This window comes from Eublepharis macularius, chromosome 2 (genome assembly GCF_028583425.1).
Source record: "Eublepharis macularius isolate TG4126 chromosome 2, MPM_Emac_v1.0, whole genome shotgun sequence".
Lineage (NCBI taxonomy): Eukaryota > Metazoa > Chordata > Lepidosauria > Squamata > Eublepharidae > Eublepharis > Eublepharis macularius.
This window is the reverse complement of record NC_072791.1, coordinates 17310344-17317322: the sequence shown is the minus strand read 5'-3', so window position 1 is coordinate 17317322 and position 6979 is coordinate 17310344.

Sequence of the window (6979 nt, the reverse complement as noted above, 5' to 3'; positions counted from 1 at the left end):
CATCTTGGGTATATTTTTGGTTTCAAAACGTTCTATTCCCCGAGGAGCCTCTACTCCTTTGTCATTCTCCTTTGATGCAATGGAGTGGCCTGTTTATTGTTTTGGATGCCTCCAGGTCCTGCCTCTCCACCCTCCTCCTTGTTGCTCTAACACACTACATTAACTTGAGGGTCCTGTTTAAAAAAAAACCATAGATAACAAGGTTGTTTGTGTCTACAGCACACCAACGGGCTCACACCTGCCTCTTGCTCGTGCATGCCCGCACATTTCCTCCTTGGATAACAACATTGTCTTTAGGAATGGCTTGCGTAGGTGAGGATCGCTGAACCTGTTGGGTCATGCCACGGTAACAGAGAGAGCTCTTTTGCCTGCTGCTAATATGAGCTGTGTCAAACGCTCCCTCGCTGTCCTACTATCCAAAGACCCATCCATTTCACGGGATAGGCCTGGCTGCAGAATTAATGGGAAATGGAGATGTTAGAATAGAACAATCCATTTCATGGGAAAATCATGTTTTGTTTTTTTAAAGTCCCTAAGCGTAGAAAAAAATATTCTTGCAAAAAGAAAACTATTGCATCAGGCAACGGACTAGCTTAGACTGGACTTTTATTTGCAAAAAGTACTTGCTTTTAATAAGGGGCAAAATCAAATACATATACCCACATGAAACTGCCTTATACTGAATCAGACTGTTGGTCCATCAAGATCAGTATTGTCTACTCAGGCTGGCAGCAGCTCTTTGGGGTCTCAGGTACTTTCACATCCACCCCCTACCTGTTTCTTTTCATGGGAGATGCTGGGGGATTGGTGCTGGGGACCTTCTATATGCCAAGCAGAAGCTCTTCCACTGAGCCACAACTTCTGCCATGACCCACATCCCCTACTGACATTCTGAAGTGTTACAATTCATTCTACCATCTCTTCATCCCACCTCCTCATTTTGCTGCTCCATGCCACAGAGACAGTGTTGTGTAGTGGTCAGAATATCAGACGTAGGTTCAAATCCCCCCTTCTGACACTGGTTGTAACTTTAGGCCAGTTATTGTCTCGCATCATCTCCCACTTCACAGGGTTGTTGTGGGGTACAATGAAGGAGACTGGGAGGGGTCATGTCCCAGTGGAAGAGGTTCTGTTTGGCATAGAGAAGGTCCCAGCGTTGATTCCCAGCATCTCCAGTTCAAAGGACCAGGCAGCAGATGATGGGAAAGACTTCCGCCTGAGACCCTGGGGAGCTGCTGAGTAGAGAAGACTAGGGGTGTGCACTTTGGGGTTCCAATATGGGTTTTTAACCCGAAAGGTATGATTTGGGTAGATTTGGAATTTCTGAATCGGCCCCAGCATTGCTGAGCTGATTTGGAAGTACTGAAGCAAAGCTTTCCGAAGCGCTTCGTAATGCTTCTGATGAAGAGAGCTGTGGTTCCTGAAAGCTTATGCTACAGCAAAGTTGGTTAGTCTTAAAGGTGATACTGGACTCTTTACCATAGTGCTTCAGAAAGCTCTGTGTAGAGCAGCAGCAGCCGCAGCACTTTTCTTGCCGATTGCAAACGGCAAGAAAAGTGCTGCTTTGAGCTTCCCGCCTGTTTTTACCCAATGGGGGGGGGGAGGGGGTTGTAGTGACTCACAGGAAGGGGGAGGAGGGAGGTAGTGACTCTCCTACCCCCTCCTATTGAGTAAAAAAAGGTGCTGGGAAGCTTGAAAGCAGCACTCTTCTTGCCATTGGCAAACAGCAAGAAAGGTGCTGCTCTTTTGAGCTTTCCACCGCCTTTTCTACCCCCATGGGATGGGGGAGGAAGGGGTCACACTCCTAGAGAAGATTGACCTTGATGGACTGATGATTTGATTCAGTATAAGCAGTGCTTTTTTCTGGGAAAAGAGGTGATGGAACTCAGTGGCGTAGCATGGGTTGCCCGCGCCCTGGGCAACTCCTGGCAGGAAGTGGCGCCTCTGGCACCACGCACACACGCAAAGTGCGTGCACACTCCCAGGACCACGTGATGATGTAACTTCTGGGAAATGATGTCATTGCACAGGGCGCCACGGTCCTGCAATTTGGGCCTGCTCGCCTCCTCACCCCTTAACTGACAGACCTCTGCTGCAGCCGCCTGCCCCCGGGAGCACTCCCATGATTCTGGCCCGCTTGCCTCCCCGTCCCTTACTTGGCAGCTCTTCAGTGCAGCCGCTTGTACTGCTGCCACCAGCTCAGTGCGCTCCTCATTCAGCAGCCGCTACCGGAGGGCCAGCTCAGCACCCAGCAACCCGGTCACCCCATTGGTGCAGCAGGTGGCATGGGCAGCCACCTGCGGACGCAGCACGGACTCTCCTCAGCACAGCACCCCCTAAAAATGTTGTGCCCGGGGCAACCGCCCCTCTGGCCCCCCATGCTATGCCACTGGCCTGAGCAAGCCCATGAGCTCAGGTTGCCTGGACGCAGGGCTGGAGAGGAGGAGCACCAGGAAGGGGAAGCACCACTGCCTCATCTCCGCGTCTGGGACAGGAAATCTCTAGCTCCGACTGGCCACACCTCCTGCTTTGCTGCCTGGTGCATCTTTGCAGGCGGGGAGGCTCCCTTCTGCCTCTAGCTGAGGGGAAGTGCTCCAGGAAACAGCGGTAGAGGCAGCCCCTCCCTGGCAAGCTTGGGCACAGGGCCAGCTCGTGTTTCGCTGCAGCGTGCCTTGGGCTGCGCATGGGGATGAAACGGGATCAGGGGTTGGGGCCACCAGACATGTGATTACTTTCGAGAGCTGCCGGAACTGCGTTCCACCGCATTCCCACTGAAAAAAGCCCTGTGTATAAGGCAGCTTTATGTGAGAGCCACATACACCCCCTGAACTCCTTGGTCGAAGGGCAAGATAAAAATAAACGAGATGCAGGCATAGTTTTCTCCCTTGGAGGAAATGGCTGCTTCGGAGGGTAGAATCTACGGCATCGTACCCCTCTGAGCCCCCTCCCCTCCCCAACCCCCCAACCCCCCCAGGCTCCATCTCCAGTCTCCAGGTATTTCCCATCCTGGAGCTGGCAACCATAGAATCTAAAGGTTTGGAAACTAAGCCCTGGACTGATGCGTAGTCGGATCTAGCAATGTACGGATCCTACCATAACTAGTATGCAATGGTACTTGCTGGAATTTCAGCACTCTGAACCCCTCTGTTCCCCAGCTCTGTTTCTCCTCCTGACTCTGTACAACCTGTTGCCTGTCTTCTACTGGCTCAGTCTGGGAGCAAGAAAATTCCCAAATGATCTCCTTTTCGTAATATATTCTGGGCCTGGTTTTAAGATGTTAGCTCCAAACCTTCACTCTACAGGGACTGTCAGGTCTGTTGCCCACAGTCCCGCCATACTGTCCCACAGTCTAGCTAGTATGTTGCAATAGCCTCGTGCACCTGTTCACCTGTTGCTTTCCAGCTTCCAGTATGGCGAAGACCTTATCTCAGATGGCTCGCCGCAGCGGCCCTGGGGCAGCTCCGTCCTGACACTCCCATCCTGCTACTGATTACGTTCCTGCTTGATGGGCTAAGCAGGTGGGAGACATGTAGAGGGGTAGTTATAGTGTATCGTGTACTCAGTGTGTCATTCTTAACAAGGAACTTGTGTACAGCCAGACGCCTTTAATTGCTTCTGTGTATCTTATGGACATACGTATGGCGAAGCCAAGATATCTCAATAAAAACCCATTTACTCAAGAGCCTGGATTTCTTGCTGCAAGGGTTGGGAGTCCGCTTCACCGTATCCTGTCTTCCATAGACTGACGGTGACGATAACCTACAAAGTACGCAAGATCTTTTCCCCCCCAAAAGTCACTTTAGGATTTCTCCCTGATCGACTCTGTTGCAAAGGAGGAACAAAACAAGTCTTCGTTTGCTGTGCAGGGAAGTCAGAAGCCCCGGGAGGCCGGTGGCATAGCAGCGCCTCAACACAGGCAATGGGAGGCATGGCAGCGCTAGGGCCCAAGAGACCAGCAAACGTGCGCGGCATCACAGAGGAAGCGAGCGATTTGGTGACCTCAGGAGAGAGGTCACAGGCAGCAGAGACAGGGAGCGTAAGGCCAGGACTTGTCTGTGGAGCTCAGCATTTCTCAAATATGTGATAATGGAAGACCAAAGGACACAGTATTGCAAATGTGTGTTCCTGAAACACTGATGCCTGCAGCCAGTTGAGGAGAGATTGTAGCAGAGAAGTGCAAATGTGAGGAGCAGTGTGTATGCATGTGTGTACTTCACACCCCCTTTCCACTGCAACCCCCAGTACGGGTTTCCAAATGCCTATTTGCCTCGAGGCACACTTCCATTCCCCTTTTGTAAGTCTTTCTTTTCTTATTAAGAGTTTTATATACTAAAAGACAAAACCTGATACTACAATTACACAAAAATGAATCAAACAAAAACTACCAAGAATAACAAAACATACCAATAATACAAAGAAACAACATAAAACTGTGTAATCTTTTAAAAAGAGTTTCGTTTTTCTCTGCAACAAATATTGGTGTCATTTTCAAACTTATGCTTACTCTAAGTAATGTTTAAAAGCTCTCTTTTTTTCTAACGTCCAAATTCCTTCGTCCATAAATTCACAAATCATCAAATCATTGTTGTCTCCATCTGAGACATTGGCTGATTCTGCAAACGTTGGATAATGCACTTTCAATGCACTTTATCAATTGTTTGAGGTGGATTTTTTGTTCTGCACACAAAAAAATCCGTTCCAAATGATCTCTAAAGAGGATTGGAAGTGCATTATCCAACGTGTGCAGAATCACTCATGCTTTCATCTCCTGAACTACAACTTATGCTTTATTCTTATGCCATTTTTTAAAAATGACCCACACTTAGAGGAGGAGCCCATACCATTATTTTTCTGCATATCATGGCATGCCACCTAGCCGTTCCACAACTGTGATATGCAGAGCGGCTGCAGGGCAGCCTCCCGTAAGCTTAAGTAATTCTACTGCACCTCTGTGCCAGGAATAATCGGATTATCCAAACAAACTGGATGCAGGGATGTCACAGTCTCCCCCCTTCCCTCCATTCCATCCAGTGGAATCTGACTGGAAGGAGATATAACCAGAGCAGTGAATCATGCAGAGTTGTGGCGGGCAACTGCAGAGGACGTGTGCTGTTAGGAGCCTCAAATGCATCCTTTGCTCACGGGGCACAAGGGCTGTCATGAGTCTTCTTCCTTTACGGAAAATAAACCAATCAAGAGAACGGTGCTGATTAGAGTGGATGATGCTGAGGCCGGGACCAAGGGTGGTCTTTGTGATTGTGGGCACCTGGAGAAAAGTCCAAGATTGAGCCCCAGAATCACGGCCACCCCACCTCCCCCCTTTGCCAGGCCCAAGCAAGGGGAGGGTGGGAGCCACTTAGGGTTGCCAGCCTCCAGGTGGTGGCTGGAGATCTCCCAGAATTGCAGCTGGTCTCCAGGCTGCAGAGATCAGTTCCCCCGGAGAAAAAGGCAGCTTCAGAGGGCAGGCTCTATGACATCATACCTCACTGAGGTCCCTCCCGTCCCCATCCCTTCCCAGGATCCACCCACCCCCAACCTCCAGGAATTTCCCAACCTGGAGCTGGCAACCCTAGAGCCGCTGCTGCTGCCAGAAGCCGGCTACCTGAGTTCCAGATGGGGCAGATGTAATTGGTGTGAGGAGTCTGGTTGTTTTATTCTTTCTTCTTTCAGTGGTGAGTGGCCATGGGTGGTTGGGGGCCTCCAGGAACAGGGCCCATGCAGGCCGTATTAACCCCTGGCCGGGCCCCTAGGCTTTCAGGTATTTCGGGTCCCCTCCAGCACTTCAGTCTTTCACCCTACTACAGCTGACAGCCTGGCCCTGGTATGGTAGGTACTATATATAGTATATATAGTAAGTACCTTTAACCATTGGAGCTCTAGGGGGCACAGGTAACACTTGGCCTCAGCAAAAAGAGTTGACAGGCCCCTAGTTCCTGCAGGGCCCCTAGGCTTCAGCCGAGGCAGCCTTATGAATAATACGCCCTGGCCCATGGCAGCTGCCATTCACTATTGGCTAAGTCCACTCATGTCAAGGATATCTAAGGCTTAACTTATGAGTGATGGCTGTCTGTTTGCCTTCCATAACCTGTTTACTGCCAAGTTTGCAGCATCTTTAACCTTCATACTTCTTCCTGGAAACAGACTGTTGCTCTAGACAGACCTTTGGTCAGATCCAGTAGGACTGTCCTTATGTTGTTATTTTCCATTTTATCCCACTAAAGAACAAGAACTTGCTTGTGGATTTGTTGACAATTATGCTAGAAACAAAGAGTCTCAGTCATTCCTTCTTTCCTCCCTTCACTTCCGGGCATTCCCTTTGAAACGTCTTGAGACTGTCCCACACATCGAGGCTACCATTTTGGAATTTGTCTTTCGGCAACTTGGACAGCTCGACGCCCACAACTTTTCAAAACGGCCTTTGATTTGGGTGGCTGCTGACAGCCTCTCGCCAGGTTGCTGTCATCAAAACATTCCATTCCCTTGCCTTCTCGTATAGACTGTGCAGAATCCATTCGGCAGGAAGACTTTAACGTGAAACATACAAGCCGATTCATTTCACATCATTCTTTGGCTGAACACGTCGATTCATTGCTAGGCTTGCTGTAGAATGCATGGGTTAAGAAAACTTCACACACATACCAAGAACAGGGTTTGTTGAAGATTTTTCTGAGGAATAAACATTTTGAGAATACATGAACATATGAAACTACCATTGGTCCATAAGGTCAGTATTGTTTATCCAACATGGCAGCAGCTCTCCAGGGTCTCAGGCAGAGGTCTTTCATATCGCCTCCTACCAGATCATTTTTTAACTGGAGATAACAACAACAACAACATTCAATTTATATACCGCCCTTCAGGACAACTTAACACCCACTCAGAGCGGTTTACAAAGTATGTTATCATTATCCCCACAACAACAATCACTCTGTGAGGTGGGTGGAGCTGAGAGAGCTCCAAGAAGCTGTGACTGACCCAA